Source organism: Bactrocera neohumeralis, chromosome 4 (assembly GCF_024586455.1).
Source record: "Bactrocera neohumeralis isolate Rockhampton chromosome 4, APGP_CSIRO_Bneo_wtdbg2-racon-allhic-juicebox.fasta_v2, whole genome shotgun sequence".
Classification (NCBI taxonomy): Eukaryota; Metazoa; Arthropoda; class Insecta; order Diptera; family Tephritidae; genus Bactrocera; species Bactrocera neohumeralis.
In genome coordinates, this window is record NC_065921.1 from 19,551,995 (window position 1) to 19,572,409 (window position 20,415).

Below are 20,415 nucleotides of genomic sequence, written 5' to 3' on the forward strand. Positions count from 1 at the left end.
GCAATTTCAAGATGCACCAAATCACGAATATCGAAAAAACAATGAGAATCACCTTGATTTTTGAGTGACCTTGTGGTGATTTTTTGGTTTCGGCTCGTTTTTTTCCTTCCATTCCGATGATTGTTGACTTGTTTGCATGTCAAACACAAAAGCCCATGTCTCATCACCTGTTTTATTGCTCTCCATGAATATGGGATAAAAATTCGCATGATCTAGCAATTCACAAAAGTATCAGCTTTACAGAAACGAGTCGAACAAGAACGCGTTTCATACTCAAAATATCCAACAAAATCAATCGAACGGACTCTCGAGAGACGTAGTGCTCTCTTGTCATCTTTCTAACACTTGCCTGACGATTTCAAGCACCATATTCTTCACTTTTCTAATATTTTCATCAGTTGAAGAGGTCGAAGGTTGTCCAGAACGAGGCATCTCAGCAATCATCTTTCGGCCGTCTTTGAAGGTTTTGTACCACTCGTAACCTTGTGTTTTTGATAGAACTGAATCATCGTCTTTTCGTAATAAACTATATTGAACTGAGTTGGAGCTGACTCTTGATAAATGCGACATCATTTGATGATAGCAGAGTTGTAAAGAAGCGATTTTTATGCTCGATTAAAATTGTTCTGCGGTTTATGCTGTCAACAAAGAAGAAAACCCATTTTGAGATCTTTACTCGTTAGATCGTGAAGGAAAGACCTATACAAGTATTTACTATTCCTAAACTGGTTTAACTACTATTACTACATAGATAATTCCTGGGAAACTTGGTTGGTTGAAAACGGTGGCACAAGAGCGTCAGATCGTAGGCGGCCGCACTTGAGCCATCTATAGGCCCATTTTGCTCTCGGGTGGTAACCAAATTAAGTCTTATCGAGGAACGCGGTTGATTTCGTAAAAACCTGATTTTTTTTTCACTCTCGGTTGCGAATTGTCACTTCATCCGCCTGAAGGCTGGGAATTCGCAAAGATTGTGTTCTAAATAATGGGCTCATTATCGTCCACTCATGTTCTGCAAAAAAGTCTGAAAGTGGGATCTGTCCTTAGTAATGTCTCAGTTCCCTTTTGCTTAGAAGTGCGAGTAGAACCGTTTTGTTCTGTGGACTATCAACACTACTCCAAAGTAACTTTGTAGTAAGCTCTGTGTTGCTAGTGTTCCAAGACCTGAGGTCTTTAGCTAGGGTCCATTGCTTCAAACAACCATTGAAGGTGCAGAATGGTATGGGGAATTGTGTTCCCAGCGGCTCACGGGTAGGCCAACTGGTGTGCCAACTTGTTTGCCTCGTATCTTTTCCTTTTATTCCGATATGAATGGGTTTCTAGATGACATTAACCTAGGTAACTCAGTGGAGTAGAGCTTGAGAGTCTAGTTATGGCCTGCTTGCATAACCTAGCGCAGTGAAATATAATGTTGGTGTGACGTATAATTGCCGCTTCGCAGTTCACTAAAATGTCTATGGACTTGCTGTTTAAAGCAGAAGCCCACTTTTGAGACTCAGCACTTAATTTCTTTTTACTTCAGTGTTCACACGAATTTTCGACTTTCTTAACGGAGATTCCATATCGTATACCAAATCTTTAACAGAATTTAACTCAGTCTAATATATTATAAGAAGTCACAGAGACCAGAAGTGCAAACAGACAAAAGAACAATAATTTTTTAACTTATTGTCTTTCATAATAACACACTGTACTTCACATAGTAATCGGAGCACTTACTGACAGTGATGGGTAAATAGTTCAGTTATTTGCAAAGTGACATTAAAGTTTGTGTTATTTTGCTTGTAAATTAAACTAAACAGTCAATCGTTCGTTGTGGTTGAATGCATTTAGTTACCTTTTTTGTTAATCTATTTTTGCTACTCGCCCAATCATTGGTCATTGCTTGTATACAATATTGTATGTCAGCGTAAGAGGAATATACTTATGTATGTACATATGTATAAGTATTTGGAAGTAATAAACATATGAAAATTACTGGCATATAGGTATTTTAATAAACTTTTTTTTGGTTTTTTTTTGCTGAAGAGAGAAATTTCATTAGGAGTGGTGGGACGAAAGTTGAAGTTCATTCAAAACTGATTAAATGAAAACTTTCAAAACGCAATAAAGTTATAAATATTTAATTGTTTATCACTACGAGGGCTTTTTGATTTACCAACGGCTTCTATAACCTCAATTTTTTCGAACATAGCAACCTACTTAAGTGGTTTATGATAAAAAAGTTAGTATAACTAAACTAATCTACATTTGGTATCGACTTTTCAAACATTATAATCTTAACTCAATTGCCAAAATCTTATACGTTTAATGGGTGCTTCAAAATGTGATAATACATTTTTTATCAATTTGATTTGACTCGGTTTAACAAAAAAAAAATATGTTCTTATGTATTTAAATACAATTTTTTGTAGGCTTTACAAGCATAACAGGCTTCTTTTGCACTAATAACTCTTAAAGTTGAGTCCACAAGCATCGAATTTCGGTAGTAAATTTTAATAATTTCGACTCGTTGTTGGATCGTATATCTTTTCATGATGAAATGGCAAATCTTTTTAAGAAAAATTTCAAAAGAGCGGGAAAAATATGGCTTTGTTTGCTGTCCCTAACGGTCTACTTTTGTAGTGCCCTATTGGAAAACTCCAAGCGTGCCAATGCTTATCCAATTATCCATACACTTGCTATATGTAAGTCCCGTTTGGGATGGCTATCAGTGACTTCAGCGAATTTTGTTTTTTTCGGTTTCGACTTATTTTTTGGAGCGCCATTCGCTAGATTATTGAATAATTTCGATGTCATGTTCATGAAGCCAGATCTCATGACCAGTAATTATGTGGCATCGTTTTTGGATCCTTTTCTCCGAGTGGTTTTTTCAAAATTTTAGCTATTTCAGTACGAGTCTAGCATTGATCCGCTTGCTACCCAAAACACTAACTAAAATGTGTTAATTCGATTTACAAGAGGTGTTGAGATTTCTTAAATGAAATACCTTAATTTATACCAAATAAAAACGAGATAATTTATTGTGTTTATTTTTGAACATTCAATATCAGTTTATTGCCAGAATTTCACAGTAGGCGTTCCCCTATGCAGCTCTCTGGTAGGTGAGAGTAGAAATGTGAGCATACGTTTCCTCTCAGCTAGTAGTAAAATCTGCTAAAACAGACAACAAATATTTAGCCAAAAAGTGTTAGCTCTTCCGCTCTGAGCGAATCGTATGTTTTTTGATAGACCATGAGCTTTGTTTCAAAAATACATAAATCTAATTTTGGTGACAATATAGAACTTTCATAATTTCGACTAATATTGGAAATGGTTTTGAAAATTCTCTTTGTGTGAAGATTCGACTATTTTTTCATATTGCAAATTTTTCTATCTGATAAGATAAGAAATCGGACCTTCCCGTTACAATAGATTATTGAGTACCAAGCAAAAAACAAATTCCTACACCTCGATGCTATTTGACTAAAAGAGAAACACGAGACAAAATAAACACATTAAAATATTGAAAAGCAAGAAGAAAACGTTTACTTCGGATGGACTTGCTATAATATCCTTCGCAGGTACATTTCTCATGACAATTTCTTTTTATTTGGATTGCGATCAGTCAGTTTGAATGCTAAAGTGTGTCGATCTGAACAATTTGTTCGAAAACTATTCTATGCCGAATTCGATGAAGGTATCTTGTCATATAAAGAAACGTTTTCCAAGGACCCGATTTTGATCAATCAGACTATATCTTAAACGCTCCACTATTTTTGCTTTGGTCAAACGAACAGTTCCTTTGGGAGAAAAAAAAACTTCTGATATTTGTCTTAAAAACTGAAAGTTCGCATATGTATAAAACTTCATTGAAAAATTTATATATCCTTTTCAGGATATAAATATAAGAATTTATTTGAAATAATAACGCACAGAGACACCCATTATTTATATGAAAACGACTGCTCGGCTGTTAAAATTAATTTATTCGTTTCCGACTACTATAAAACATATGTGTGTATATATGTAGTATTATATAGGTATGTCCATAAAAGTAGATGAGGTCATTTGCCAAAAAAGCAAAACGATTATTGATAAAGTGCAATAATTCTATGAATATATTTCGGAGTTTGCAAAAATTTCTTTTACTATTTATACAAATACACTTCACAGTTTTGGTATATTACTGTGGGCAAAAAATAGTAAGATTTTTAAACTTAAATTTCGCGCAAAAACCCATTCTTTGAAATATATTTTTTTCTAGGTTGGCATGACTGTCAGTGAATCTGTGCTAAATGTCACATCAAAATAATCATTACTTAGTCGTTTGTCTTTCTGAAGCACAAACAGTGTTTTCGGCGATTTTTACGATGAGTGAAATTATTCAACAAAGAAGTTCCTAAAAATTTTGTGGGCGTAATCAAATTTCTTGTGCCGAAACGTTTATAATGTTGGAAAGGCCTTAAGTGATAATTGTTTGTCGGGAGCAAGTGTTTTTGATTGGTATAAATTATTCAAAGAGGGTCGAGAACGTGTTGACGACGAACCATAAACATCAACTGATGATCAACACGTCAATAAAATAATGGAATTGGTGCTTGAGAATCGACGATAAACTGTCAGAGATCTTACTGGCATCGTTGGAATATCGGAAGGATGAGTGAAAATCATTTTGAAAGATCACTAAGATCCTGAGAAAAGTGAAAGCACGATTGATTCCAAAAATACTAAATTTTTTCGTGGAACAGCGCCGTGATATTATTATATTACTGGCGATAAGTCTTGAATCTATGCTCACGATCAGGAAACAAATGATCAATCGGCCAAATATCGTGGTGAAGGTGAGCCGAAGCCGAAAAAACCACCTCAAAGCAGGTCGGTCAAAAATCAGGGTTATATTGACAGTTTTCTTCGATTATGAGCTGTGATGTACTCCACATTCCTTGCCACCGGCCAAATTGCCAACAAGGAATACTCTTTGTGTGCGTAGTTTGCGCGAAGCTATTTGTAAAAAGAGGATGAGAAACCGCTTTGAGGCATTTAAAGGCATTAACAAGTGTTTCGAGGATTGGAAAAAACGCTGGCATAAGTGTATTGGGGCCAAGGGAGTTTACTTTGAGAGCGACGCCATAGATTTTGAGGAATAAATTAAGAATTTTAAAATTATGAACGAAATCTTACTATTTTTTGCTCATAAGTGGTATATAAACTGCTTTTGAAAAATTTGTACTACTTTGTTTCAATATCTTAATAAATGCACTACTTTGGAGCCTTTGTTGTTTCACTTTTCGAAACATGAAAGAGTGCGTGGCAATCTTTATGAGCGCAATAAGCGATATTTATTGCTAATTTTTTTCTTCAATTTAATTTTTTCACTATAATAAAATGACGCTTAATGTTACCCTCATACTTCTTCGTTTCTTGCTCACTTTAGCAAAGCATTTTCTTGTTGCAGCAGCTACTGGCGCTCGAATTAAACATATAATATGTGTGTGTACAGCTGTTATCAAAATAATAGGAGCGCAATTTAACTTTATGACTAATGCAAAAAAATATTGTAAATGTGATTTAATTGTTTAGAATTTTTATAGTTTTTAATTTACATCACAGCAATTTTGTGTTATATCAATTCTCAAAAAAATAATAATAAAATAAAAATAGCATTCTTAGTATATACTTCTATCAGTAATCTGAAATAATGTTTTTTTAGAATTCATATAACAAAAAGATTCATATAAATTATCCGAAGTTTATCAATTAATAAATTTTCAAAAAAAAAAAACGTTGCGGCAGATTTGAGCTAAGCTGCTTCTAATGTCTCCCAAAACTCCATAAAATTTATGGAGGCTTTATTAGTAACTTCTTTTTTATGGCTGCTCAAATATTTTCGATTGGATTGAGATCTGAAAACTGGTAAGGTCAAATAGGTACTTCTGTAACATTACCGGCGAACCTCATTGGTGTAACTCTGCTCGTATGTTTCGGCTCATTATCTTGCTGGGAGACCCAAACCATTGGAATTTCACTGTTGGCAAAGGACAGCACGGCTTTCGGCATTGTTTTGATATAATCGAACTGATCCACAATATTCTTGATTCATTGTATTGGCCGTAGCAGGAAAAGTGCGTGCTCATCATTATACTAGTTCAACCGCGTTTAACAGTTTTATGCAATATTTTAGGGTAAATTCGGCTTTGGCTGGTCTTCTTGGTCTTCTCACATATGTACATACAAGAAACTTGTTCTACCAAACAACCAGAAATGTGTTGTTTTGAAAATTTTACTAGGTGTTTCTTTGTATGAAAAGGAATTATCCTCGGGCTTAAATTATTCTTTAATAGTAGGACCTTGGAAACTGACACACAAGCTTAGTTCATCCATAATTTAATTTATGTTTAACAGGTAAGGCTTACCACGATCAATTTCATTTAAAGACAAATAATATATCAGCCGGATTCAAGTTAAGAGGTTACATGGGTTTAGGGGTTGCAAAAAATCGATTTTTTAATTGTATTATTTAATTCTACAATACATCTAGAATATTGTCCTAAGTTTTCAAGTTGATTCGAGTAATAGTTTCGGAGTTGCAGCCTTGAGAACTTGAGCGCTTGAGACTAGCTGTGCTTTTGAAGTCGGTTGAAAAGATTTCTTGAGAACTACTCAACCAATTTTCATGTTGTTTTACATCCAATCTTCATGTTTTTGTTTTAGTGATGCTATTATTTCAAAAAACGAAAAATTAGACCCCGGAACAGCAGAGGCCAAAAATGAACCGACTCCATAATTTGCACATATATTCAAAGAACTTAACAATTAATTGCAACTGCCACCCTATTATTTGGACAATAGCTGTAATTATGTATAATCATTATGTTAAATTGTCTTAGCTAATCGCTCGATTAAGCGCTATCAGTAGCAAGCACCACCCTCCCCCCAAGCAAGCCCCCTTATAAAACGATCAACAGTAGCGGTGAATTGTTCAATTGTAAATCGGTAGCCGTGGTGCCAAAAAGTTGTCGCACTTCCGAGCACAGAACACGAAAAGCAAGTGTAATATAACGCGTAGAGGAAGGAGTACAAACTGCGACAACATCCTGCCGAAAGCCACGAAGATCCTACCGTTGCTTGTGAGCTTTGCGCAAAGTAAAGAGTAACACATGACTGCTTAAGAGAAAAATAAAATCATAAGAGGGCACAGCATACCAGCAGCGACCCAGTGATCTTCACCACACTCTCTGTTGTTTTTGTTGCTGAGCGCGTTGCCGCTCTCACTGTAGATCACCACTGCTGTTGCTGTTGATCTTAGCATCACTAGCTCGGCATTCAGCATCTACCGGCTGCTGCTAAACAGCTTCAGGGCTGCATCCAGCTGCTGCAGATACGAAGAAAACGCCGGGCTACGCGGTGCTCAAATACCGGAGACACGGTGCGTTATCGAAAATATTAAAGATCAATCTAATGTAAAAACAAAAAAATATTCGTTAAAATGTTTGAAAAATTGAAATGAGCAAAAGTTTACTTAAATTTTTTTCTTTTCTAAAATAGTGTGTTGAATATGTGGCAAGTGCGAGTATAGGCAAATTATTGAAAATTAAAAATATTTATTTGCTGACTAGTGTTTGTTGTTGCACAGTTGCTGTCACTAATTAGTGTGAGAAAGTATAGCAACCAAAAGGTGCCGAAAAAGTTTTTTTCGTTCTAAGTGGCGAAAAAAGTGTTTATTTTTATTAGTGCGTCTATTTCAATATTTATGCCTGTGTTTCATTTGTTTGTGTATAAAAAAAAAGTTGAACTCATCTTTTTTGCGCAACACGGAGCGGTGTTTCGTATAAATATTTGAATTATTTGTTGAAATTACTGTGCATGTTGTTGTTTATTTGATGATTAATGACTGAAAAAGCGTGAAATTGCACGGTATTTCGGTGTTTTTTTGGGTAAGTGTTTTGAGAATATAATTTTCGAAAAATAAAAGAAGAGAAATAGCAAAGTTTTTGATTAAAGGTTTAAACGAATTTGTCTGTTAAAGCGTCTAAAAAAACATTAAATAAACTATAAATGGTATTTGGATAATATATATTGTTAAAACTAAGCAAAATTGAGTTATTTAATAACCTAAAAAATATGAAATAAAACTAATGCGAACAATAATAATCTGATTAACACTTCAAAAACGTTTTCCAACTATCGAAAAACATCAAAAAATTTTAAGAGAAATTTTTTAGTAGTTGATATTGTGCAATTAAATGGAATTTTCGAACATGGCTTCCAAAGAGCGCTAGTTGATTGACTATAAGAACAGTTTGTTAAAGCAGAATTTGTTCAAATTTCTACATAATATATCAAAAATCTTAAAAAAACATAACTGTATTGAAAAACAAAACAACATTATACTCATAATATCAAATCCGGATCAAATTCATTCAGGTTCATATAAACATCACGTCCAAATTCGAGAGAGATTGTCTGCCCAAACCTTTTCTGAAACTGAAACCCAAAACATTACGTTGAAGGCGACAATATAAATATTGATGAATAATTAACTAATTTGCGTTTTATTTAAAATTTCCAAGTACTTTTTTGTCGCAATGCAAGTAAAACTTAATTTTACCACTTTTCCAAGTTAGTCTCCAAAATAAATACAACCTTATTTCAGCTATGCCTCCGAATTTTGAAATTGAGCTTCTTAAAAAGGTAAGATAGCTGATCCCTAAGCAATGTCAGTATGAAATTTCTCTCTCGATAAAAATTAGCTTGCTCTAATATCCAGAAAACCCCCATTTTTGCCTTATCTATATTGTAAGTAACCAGTACATTCTCTTTAACTAAGATTATATAAAACGTATTATTGACAACTTCATAAAGGCAACTTGTCTGCCTTTATGACACGTCACAATAAAGTCAAGGCAAAAACAATGAGTGAGAATTATACATTTCAGGGAATGACTTTTTGTGCCTGTAATTTGCCGGGAATTTCGTTGGTGGGAGTGATTTGTTAGCAGTGAAAGCCTTTATAATTTTACATATCCGTTGCGTGATTTCATAGAACATTCTATTAATCGAAATGATGAAAAAATCGTTACTTCTTCTTTTACATACAACCCTGGGGAAAAATGTTACGCTCGCCTTCAAACGGATGTTTTTTGGCTACCCAGAGGATACTTGGTCTATGGACGAAAGTCGTGAATAGCGCTTAAAGAACTTTTCTCACTCACGTGAACTTCTACACATTACTGTGGGATAGTCTCGCATATAAGGTCTTATCGATGTGATTATGCATGAAAGACAAACTGATGGGACCTTATCAGTGTGGCTTTAGACCTGGAAAATCTACTATTCACCAGATTTTCACCATGCACCAAAAGGTTTCAGACAAAGAGACTCCCTATCGTGTGTCTACTTCAATATATTGCTGGAGAAGGTACAACCTTCTATAAGAGTGCACTGCATGACATCGATATCATTGGCCATAACAACTGCGCTGTTAGTCAGTCTCGAAATCCAGCGCAGAAATCTTGCTTGCAGATGCCACTTTGGACTGGGAAGTAAAGTTCTCTTTTGATGAGCAAAGACCAAACTCTACGGGTCACTCATTATTGCCGTCCTGCTATATGGTGCAGAGGCATCAACGATGACAACATCTGACCAGTCGACGTTATGAAATTTCGAGAGAAAGGTTCTGCGAAACAGTTATGGTCCTTTGCGCGTTGGCCACGGCGAATATCGCATTCGATGGAACGATGAGGTATATGAGATATACGACGGCATTGACATAGTTCAGCGAATTAAAAGACAGTTGCTATGTTCCCACGACAGTCGGCTCTACGTAACCGAAACGGACCCGGATTTTTATCCGGCCCAGGACTGTCAACTCGGCAGAATTTTGCCGCTACAACAACAACAATAAAAGCGGCTACGCTGGCTAGCTCATGTCGTCCGAATGGATGAAAACACCACAGCTCTGAGGAGATTTGATGCAGTACTCGACGGGGAAAGCAGAGAAAGAGGAAGACCTCCATTCCGTTGGAAGAATCAGGTTGAGAAGGACCTGGCTTCGCTTGGAATCTCCAATTGGCCCCAAACGAAATAAAAGAACGACTAAAGCACTGTTGTAAACTCAGCCATAACCGCGTATACCAATGAAGAAGAAGAAGAAAAAATCAATTTTAAAATTTCAACCAAATTTGGTACGTGACCGACTATCTGGGGATAACATTATGAAAATTGTTGAAATTGGACGAAATGCATGAACTCGGCTCATCTACTAGAAATGTTGCAGATTATTATAAAAAAAAACTTTTACTACTGATATTAGTTCCAGAGGCTATCATTATAGTAATCTACAGTAATCTAAAACGGATTTTCTTTGATTTATGAGCAGAGTTTGTCGAAAATATTCTTCGCAATTAGCTTAACTGGAAATTTAATTACTAAATTTACAAATCATAAAAAAGCAAGAAGAACTAAACTTGCCAATTCAACCTACATACCGTTTTAGACACCACTTTGTGGCGCTTACGCCTTCCCTTTAGTCATAATTTTATTCTTGTGACAGACAATACAAGTATACATGACTATATAGTATTTCCAATTTAACTAATAGCAACTATTTATATACATTTGTACACTTTTGTAAGCAAAAATGTATATTTTACTTTATTTTTGGCAGATAATACCTGAGTAGTTTGCAGCAAAATGTCCGAACTGCTTTCTTTCAGGTCAAACTACAAATGATAAAACAAAAAGCAAATAAAAATATTTAATTGATAAAAAAAAAGGTTTGACAAGAATCCAACTAAAGCTATTTAAGCTGTTGTGACGTTGCACTTTGACACGGCATGTTGCAACAAGCGAGTACCCGCACATACAGACGATTGTTTATGCGCGTGTACGGCAGCTTAGCCGCATTTTGTGGCCATTACCATAATTATTTCCACACTATATACATACATACATATATACAGGCATCTGTTGGCTCTAGGTGAAATAAGAGCTAGTGAGTCAGTCAGTCGCTTTTCGTCTGACTGCTAGTAAACTTAAACGAGTTGTATGGTTTCATGTGTCCTCCCATGTGCCCCTTTCGAAAGCCACAGTCAGCGGCATTGCACTTCCGCTAATGGCACTCACTTGCATTGTGGGGGATTTTCCTTTTGATTTCTTACTTCTTCGCGTTTGTTTGTATGTCATTGTCTTGGCAGCAAATTACTGAGCGAAGAAAAGGCATACTGACGTCGGCAATTGCGCTACACAGCGCTGTAAAACATTTGAACGCCTGCCCTACGGCATGCCGCGTTGACAGAGTGCAACATATTGACGGCACATTGCGGTAGGTTTTTCATGAAGTGTTGTGAAAAAAACACTTTCAGGGAAATTAGTAAAACAATGTGTTATAAATTTTGTAAATAGTTTATAATATTTTTTGTGCCGTTGAACTTGTTGAGGCGAAGACTGAAGCTACATTTGACTCTTCAAGAGTTCGAAAGTGGCGAATCGAACAGACAACTGTCATAAGTGACATGTTATAGAATAAACGAATAGCGTTAGAATAATAAGTGGTTATATTTTAATTTACTAACGAATTTTGCGATGGAGCTGAACTCACATATGATTTTCTTGACCCTGTGTCGTCCATGGCTTGAGTTAGTTTGTCTTAATTCGGTTCCATAACTAAACTAACTGAGACATTAACTCCGTTTTCTTACAAGTTGGCTGTACTAAAGCTACTTCAGAACTCTTTAAACCCTTTTTGATTGAAAGTTGTCTCACATTTGAAGTCTCCCTCTCTGTATGGGTCCTTCCTTGAATCCACAAATCTTTGCCCCAGTGTATATCATTGACGTGCTGACAGCGAGGTGAATGACTTGCTGCAGCGCTATGCAGCGGCTTACGTCTCACACACATACATATCTATGCATTATAAGCACATAGACATGTGTATTACTACCATACCATGTGTATATATGTATGTATGTATTTATGTATATGTATGTATTTATGTAAGTATGTATGTATATACAACTATTTGACTGCTAATACTCTTCCCGTTCACTGTATTTACTCGTATGTCATTGTTTTTGTTATTGCATTGTTTTGTTTCTACTCACAAGTCATTGTTGTGGCGGCGCTGTTCTTTTCTCCGATTTCGCTTTTGTTTTTATCTGGCGGATGCTTTCTCCCACACAAGCGCGCCTGCATGTTAAACCATATGCTCACTTGCTTTTCAAATCAACTAGCGGCATATGGAGCATACATACATACATACATACTTACATACATATGTAAGTGAATGCACTTCTTATGCATGGTTTTATGTATTTGCATTCGTGTTGTGGGTGCCTTAATCGTTGCGCGACTCTCTAGAAATGTAAACGTTTTCCCAGTGAGGAAATACGCTGATATATGTATAGTATTATTTAACATTTAGTGGGTGTTTATAATTGACTTGTAACAATATTCATGTAATAAACTGAAAATATTTGTATATAACAAAAAATATAAATTTATTGATTTTTATTTCATTTAATTCGAGAACAATTTACATATATTACAATTGAAAATTAAAAATAAAATTAAAAAAAAAAATTAAAACAAAAGTTAAAAAAAAAAATTAAAAAAACTTAAAAAAGTTTAGTTGTATGTATATTTTATTTTTATTTTTTGTGTAAATTTTTTTTATATATTTTTCATTATGTTTCTTATTTTTACTAAAAAATAATTAAAAAAAAAAAATAAAAAAAAATAAATTAAAAAAATTTTATTTTTTTTAATTTTTTTTTATTTTTTAAAAAATAATGCTAAAAAAATATTTTTTTTATTTTTTTTCAATATTTATTTCATTTTTAGTTTTTAACAAAAGTTAAAAAAAAAATAAAAAAACTTAAAGAAGTTGAGTTGTACATATATTTTATTTTTATTTTTTGTGTAAATTTTTTTTTTATTTTTTATTTTTCATTATTTTCTTATTTTTACTAAAAAAAAATTAAAAAAAAAAAATTAAAAAAAATTTAAAAAAAAAATTAAAAAAAATATTAATTAAAAAAAAAAATAAAAAAAATTATTAATGTTTTTTTTTTTATTTTTTAAAAATAATAAAAATATTTTTTTTTTTTTTTTCAATATTTATTTCATTTTTAGTTTTAATTGTTGCGCCATTTCTGAAAAATATTATTATAAAGTTAAAGTTTAAAATAATGTTATATTTAATTGTTTTTCGCATTTTTTCCAATTTTTGTAATGTTTTTATTTTAATTTCAATTATTGCACCATTTTTTAGTGAAATATTAAATTGACATCAAAGAGATTACATAAAAAAATTAAAAAATAGTAATAATAAATTGTTATTTTTTTATTTTTTCTTGTTTATTTTAATATTTGTTTTATTAAAAAATATTTTGCGCCTTCACGCCAGTAAGGTTTTGTTTTAAATATAAATTAAAATTAAATAAGTTAACGATTTAGTATTTCTTGTATACATTTTTATTTCTTTTTTATAGTTTTTAATATATATATTTTTGAATTATTTTAAAGGTTTTATGAAAAATTGAATTTATAAAATTTTGGTATATTTTGTATGATTTTTATTATATATAATTTTCTTAACTTTTTTAATGCTTTTATAAAAATACGATTATTGCGCAATTATTTCAGTAAAATTTTCAATTTTAATCATCGAAATTATATCAAAAGACTAAAAAAATACTTATTTTTTATTTTTATATGTATATTATTTTTTAGATCTTTTGTTTTTGTTTTTTTTAATATTTGTGAAATAATCATATTTATAATTAAAAAAAAATGTATTTGTTTAAACAACTTGATCATTTATTAAAAAAAAAGTTTTTAAATTTTAATAAAAACAAGTAAGTAAGCGCTAAGTTCGGGTCTTGCAAATTACAAGTGGTGCTTACTACCAAACATTTTTTCATTTTGAACTTTTTTTTTCCAAAAAGTCAATAGAAATTTATGTGAAAAGTACCACTCAAGCGTTGAAAATCCACTTAGTTCGTAAGAAGCTAATAATTTTTCTCAGAATTTTCCCACAATAATGTTTCTTAGCAAAAAAATATATATACATACATATATTTGTATATATGTATGCATAAAAATATATACTTATGTATATCTAAGTACCACACTATGCTGCAGTTAGCAGCTTATCTCCGCGTAGACTCGCTCCATATTGTCCGCTTGATTACTCGTTGGCGCATTGGCAGTTTGGCAGCCACCAGCTGCACTTGGCTGACATCTCGCCGCCACGGCTGATTGCACTTTTGGTATTCCACCGCGCTATAATTTACTTATTTACATACATACATACTCACCTACATGAATGTGTTTGTATGCTCGTGTGCGCTTCGCGTGTTAAAAGAAAGAAAACAGCTTCGGAGATCCGAGAAACAATCGCCACAATTATGTTGCAGTAATTTTAAATATTTATACCAGCGTATAGGAAAATAAATGTGCATTTACACATGAGAGAATATATGTATGTATGGGTTTGTATGACTGTTTACACTTGTGTGGCTGTGTGTATGCGCAATGCCTGTGTGGGTGTTACAACGGTTCTTAAAGTGACGTCGTGATTGCTCAACACAACACATTTCTCTCATTTCCATACGCTATATATATACAATACAATTATATTCATATGTATATTTATATATGCATTTATGTATGTATGTTTCTTTGTATTTGTGTATGTATGTTTGTATTCATGTATTTATATTTGGTTGCAGATATGCATGCGCGCCGCGGTGTGTGTTCATTTTGCCGGTTCACGCGTGTGCATATCGTTGATAATAAAGCGTTGGGCGAAGATAAAGCAAATAGTTGAAAACAAAATCGTCAATTGATTTGTGTTGGCGTATTTAATCGCTTGGAATTGAGAATATTGAGAAACTCAATCACAATTTTCCACCTTTCCGCTTGAGCGTATTAAAACTAATGATACGTGAATATCGCGGGATACTCACATGTATTTGTATGAGTGTATGTACATATGTATGTTTATATACATACATACATATGTATATGGTATATATTTATATGTGGCTGGCTGGCTTAGTTTTCTCACATTCCGCGAAGGTATTTAAAATTTTAATTGATGGAAGATCATATGTCTCTATAGATAATACAGATAAATATATTTAGGGCTTTGGTTAGTCTGGTACTTTAGAGAAATCCATTATTTTTGCTTAAAGCATACTATAGAGTCTTAAAAGAGTTCAATATATAAAGTAAGTACAATCTTCGAACCTATTGTCGGACCACAGCAGCATATTGTATGCCATACTGAGCGAGCAAAGTCAAGACAAAGATCTTTCTATACTCTTTTATGCTTTAAGAAATGTCAAAGTTAATGTCTTTTTATTTTTTAAATTTTTTAAATTTTTTTCATGAAGTTCGAGTTTCTGTAACGAATCCAAAGCTACTAGGCCAGCCAATATTTTGTATACATTTTTTTCTCACATCCTTAAAGTGAGAAATTAGTTTTTGTTTTGCTCACTCGTACAATAAATTAATACAATTATGGCTCTTTTCAGAAATCTCGATTACCGCTTTATAACTAATATGAAAATACCTATTAAGCTACCTAAATTACTTGAACTGTTTAATTGTCAATCGCTATCTTAGTGCCAGTGTTGAAGCAAATTGTGACTAATATAAAATATCGCCAGGGGTACTTGATAGTAAATATTCCAGTTAGAAATCTGCTATACTACACCGATATCACACATAATCACAGCTGATAAATCGATACCACTTATATTCTTACCTTCAATTGTTTTTAGACTTTGATACCTTAGACCTTTGTCTTCTGCAAAAATTATAAAAAATGGTTTTGATTACTATATTTTTGTATCGATAAAATGAGGGTTATTCAGAAGGTATTTGTTTGCAATTAAAAGCAGTTTTGGATATTGTACTTTGATTTTATAATTATTGTTATTGTTTTATGATCTTTCACATTATTGATTCATGGGAAAATTCTTAAAAATGTAACCTGGCTGGTAAAAAATACTATTTTCATACACATTTGACTTATTACATTTACACCGATGGGCATGTTCATTGAGACTTTTATTTATGTTAGCTTAGAATACCTTGAGTGTATGACTAACTGTTGAAAGATCTTATCGTTGCGTCACTAAAGCCGCTTAAGTCCCACCAGAGCCTTATGAAAGATTTTTTCAGAGCGGAGTATATATTTAGTGAGATTGTAATTCTCTCTTAACCTTTGAATATATTTACTTATACATATAATAGTAAGAGGACCTTCAGAAAGATTTTTTAGCATTTTTGTGATATTTTGGAAACTATTGTATGTATATCGTTATATTATCATTATCTATGTATAAAAAAGTCGTGTTAGTTACACCATTTATAACTCAATAACGGCTGAACTGATTTGGCTGAGAATTGGTGATGATATAGCTTAGAACCAAGGCACGGACATAGCGTACTTTGTATCCTTTTATGTTAAAGGTCAGTACAATTCGACTTCTGAAGATATTTTGCAACAAATTCAAAATTGACGATCTTTAGATGAATAAAGAGATACATAATAAGCCTTTATTCTTGATCGAAGATATGTGTTATGTCATGTGCAATAATTTATTTGTCAGGTTAGAAATGACAGCGCAAATTGTGAAATGAATGAATTAAGATTTCTTTGAGCAATTGTTGAATATCGGTAATAGTTTAGTAACCGTTGATGAAATTCTGTAACTTTGTCTCATCGAAAGATCACTACTAACCACAAAGGTAATAAATTGTTGAGTGAGCGAGTAATTTTAGCGGAAAGAATAAAGATGTAGAAGACCTCATTTCGAATTCAGAATGAGGACATCGGATCAATGCATGAATTCAAATCTATTGGTTAAGTAATGAATGAAGATAAAGTCACTAACTAATCAGTTTAAACTTCTTGGATGAGCATGGTTTGCCAACGCACAATTTACGCCTAATGGTTGGCTCCATAGTAGTAATGCATAAACCAAACAAAACTATCTAACGGTACACGTATGGTGGCAAGTATATTGATGAACAGATCTACCGTTTGAGGTTATCAATTTCCGATTTTGTCATTCGTAATGACGATTAACAAATCACAAGGTCAATCTTTTAAAGTTTGTGCTTCGAATCTGGAATATCCATGTTTTCGCATGATGATTTATATGTGGCATGGTCATCTACGTTATTTGTTCTTGCGCCCGATAATTAAACAGAAAATATCGTTTATCACGAGGTACTTAACTGAAGAGTACGACCTCTGCACTAGAATACATGAAAAATAAAAAATCATTAAAATCCCTACTAATATTATAAATGCGAATGTAAGTTTGTTTGTTACGCTTTCACGCAAAACCGACTTAACCGATCATGATGATACTTTGTACATATACTCTTGAAGGTATTAGAAGTAACATAGGGTACTTTATATTAAAAAAAAAATTTACGAAAGATAAAAAAAATTGTTTGTCAAATTTAGCTAATTCAACGCCATCTAGCATTACAGTAACGAAGTTTCAACCCTGAATACGCACTGTATTACCGGCGGTGACGACAATATCTAATTCAACTGAATATACATATGTTTAGTTTCAACTGTTTCTAATTTTTCTATATTATTCATATATATTATATATTTTAAGGTGTTGAAACTTCATTGTCTGTAGTAATTTTTAAAAATTGTTGATCTCCGCGGGTAAAAAGCTAGTATTTAAATAATTTATTTGTATTTCCTAAAAAAAGGACTTAACAAAACCCAAAACTTGCTTAAACAGCATTCGCCGGATGATCTGGTCAAACTAATAATTAAGGCGACCAGCTGAAAGTTACCCCAAGTACAAATGGAAAAAAAAATTGTTTTTGATTGCTTGAACCTTCACAATCTGCAAACCAATTAAACTGTTGTAGTTTTTCATATCTCTTAATTTTGTAGAAATATTTCTCCGCACTTTCCCATTAAGCGCGCAATTATTTTGTGCAGCGAAAAGGAAAATAATGCAAGAAATTAATGACTTGCAGCGAGACGACGAATACAGTCGCATTGGTTTAGTGAAAAATGCAGCAAACAGCTATGCGACATATACCGTTATTTGCATATGAATCTGCATATGAGCGCAATATGTGCTAGAAACCTAAAGGAAACAAGTAAGGAAGGGCTAAGTTCGGGTATAACTGAACATTTCATGCTCTTGCTACTTGCAAGGGTTAAAGCCGAGGTAATATCTTGTTAGTTATGTGGGGTTAGGGGCGAGTTTTCACCCGATTTTATTTTATTTATTCTAAGCACAAAAATGCACCGTTATAAAAAAACACGCTCTCTCAATTTTATTCAGATAACTAACTTGTTAGCCGATGATATATAAAGTCACACGGAAGTTCGAAAATCTTTATATTAGGTATATGGGGCTCAGGAAAGTTTGAACCGATTCAAAACATTTTTGATACGATACACAGAGATACTGCAAGTATTATTAGGAAATGATTCTCTCTGAATTTAAATTAAATATCTCACACATTGACCGATATTTCCGTTAAGTGTAGGTTAGGTTACTCTGCTAGGCCAATAAGCCACGCATACCACATCTACATATCGATTAGTTTTAGGCAATACATACAACCGTTAGGTGAACAAAACTGTAATACTCTACAGCAACAGGTTGCAAGTGTGTAAAAAGCATTTGGAAATTTCATATTGCCACATGTAGTTGGGGTTAGGCAGGCCGTAGCACATTGGCTGGCGTGTGCAACTTCTGCGTGCCCCAAATGACGCAAAGTGACGCGCTGAGGTGGCGGCGACACATCGACGACTGCGTGTCATTTGCATAAATACATATGCAATGCGATGCAATGAAGTGTGCAATCGGAGGCGCTCACATGTGGACGCACGTGTACGTGTGCGTGGGTGTGTGCATGCGCTCGCACTCGTCAGGGCTAACGACCTCTCTGTGCGCTGGCAAATGGATGCATTAGCAAATTTAGTGCTAATTTTCCGTATATTTTTTTAGACTGTCGCCACCATTTGGAATTGGGTTAACGACGCACAGCGCTCCACGCTCCCCACTCGACATTAGCTTAAAAAGAGCGATTAAAAAATTCTACAATTGCCAGATTATTGTTGTGGCTGCTCGGCTGCATCACTCAGTTAGTCAGTCTGGCTACTAGCTAGCTAGGAAGCAAGCGTGGCAAACAACGAGCCTCTATTTACCCACTACACACATACTCACATGACTATTTACATACATGTAGGTACCATATACGAGTACTTGTGTGATTTTGCAATTATTTATAAGTGGCATGCCTTTCATTGCGATTGCCCACTTGTGATTTGCTTTGTGGCTGGCTGCTGCGTTCTTGTTTGGTCTGAAACGCTTTGCAACAGCGTGCTGCATTGCCATGTGGCATTTGTTGTGCTTTGCAGTTGGTTTTTCCTTGAACAAATACTATTAAATTCATTCGATGCGTTCTGCGTGTCACGCCTAGCGGGTTGAGTGGTATCATTTGTGCTGCCAATGAAATGAAATCCGATGCACCGCTGTTCCGGCTCGTTTATACAGTTATGGTGCTGCAAAATAATTAGTTTCATGTTTTGTTTTGGCACTGAAATTGAAATACTGTCCGTTAACTATTAATGTAGCTGCTAAAATGTCACAATTTTATGAGGTTTTTTAATGTAAAATTTCAGTTTATTAGAGCATTATGATATTTAAGTCGCTGGTTCTCTCAATTGTTCTATTTAAAAAATAAATTCAGATAATTATAAAAACAAAAAAAAACTTTAAGTTCGGTTGCACTGAATGCAATAATACCTTTCACAAATACAAAAGTTTCCTTACAAGAACTCTCAACGGTCAGTTTGTATGGCACCTCCATGCTATACTAATCCGACTTGAACAATTTCTGCGGTGATTGCAACATTGCCTTAGGTCAGGTTAGGTTGGTCTGCTAGGCCAATGAGCCACGCATAGACTAGTTTTGGTCCTTTGCGATACCAGATGGAGTTCAGTTACTTGGTCCATTAGGAGCAGTCAGCTTTTACTACCGATACTTCTTCCTGTGTATCATACCGTGGGCATCCAGATGCTTACGTCGTAGTCTTGCCTATGCGGGACAAGTGCTCAAGAGATGCTTCATTGTTTCCCTTATGTCTTGCTTTAGACATTTCCTGCAGTTTTCTCGATCTGTCAGCCCCATTATACGGGCGTGTTTTGCCACCAGTCAGTATTAAGTCATTTATATCATATATAATATATACTTTATATCATATAGGGTCTCCTTTGAGTGTGACAAACATCAACAACTTATACTCTGTTCAAGATGTAAAAATTTGTGTAAGCTGGTAAATACCCAAAACGACTGAAAAGCTGCCAAAGCAAGGAACAGCAGCATAATGGAAAAATTCGGAGGCTTACGTTTGACCTGTACTGA

The 20,415-nt window shown here is 33.8% G+C and overlaps 1 protein-coding gene across 2 annotated transcripts in view; it reads left to right on the forward strand.

Annotated features, from left to right (window-relative positions):
* The first annotated feature begins 7,316 nt into the window (after positions 1-7,316).
* LOC126755448 (endoplasmic reticulum metallopeptidase 1) overlaps positions 7,317-20,415 on the forward strand; it is a 33,018-nt gene continuing 19,919 nt past the window's right edge. The window contains exon 1 of one of the 2 annotated variants that reach the window (XM_050468025.1): positions 7,317-7,916. The gene's annotated coding sequence lies outside the window, so the exon portion shown is untranslated. The remainder of the gene's footprint in view (positions 7,917-20,415) is intronic. The other variant, XM_050468026.1, reaches the window with a different exon arrangement.